Here is a 407-nt window from a genome sequence, read left to right on the forward strand (position 1 = left end):
AGCAGCACTGGAGTGTTTGGGGCGTGGTGCGATGATGTACATCGGTGCAAATGAAGTTTAGTTTACTTTAGGGACTCACTGTAACCATGTGCCCTTATGAAGGTGGACAGCTGGGGCTTGTGAGACCGATGACAGAACAGAGAGGGAAAGTATAGAAGGTGGAGCATCGGTGCTCTTTTATTTATATCTGCTACCATTTCAAATCAGCCAGCAGGATTTAGCAACGGGGACAACCTCATGAAACCTGATCAACTGTTGAATACTGGAAACAGATGAACTGTGAGCAGATACAAGCCTCTAACTCTGTTACCACCCAGAAAGTGAATACAATCTTAACCTAAGATCAGTACTTCACTCGTGAAACATCATCTAAGGTCTCACCTTCCTATCAAATCCCATTAGTTTTT

This window comes from Anarrhichthys ocellatus, unplaced genomic scaffold (genome assembly GCF_004355925.1).
Source record: "Anarrhichthys ocellatus isolate YVR2014 unplaced genomic scaffold, GSC_Weel_1.0 scaffold10, whole genome shotgun sequence".
Classification (NCBI taxonomy): domain Eukaryota; kingdom Metazoa; phylum Chordata; class Actinopteri; order Perciformes; family Anarhichadidae; genus Anarrhichthys; species Anarrhichthys ocellatus.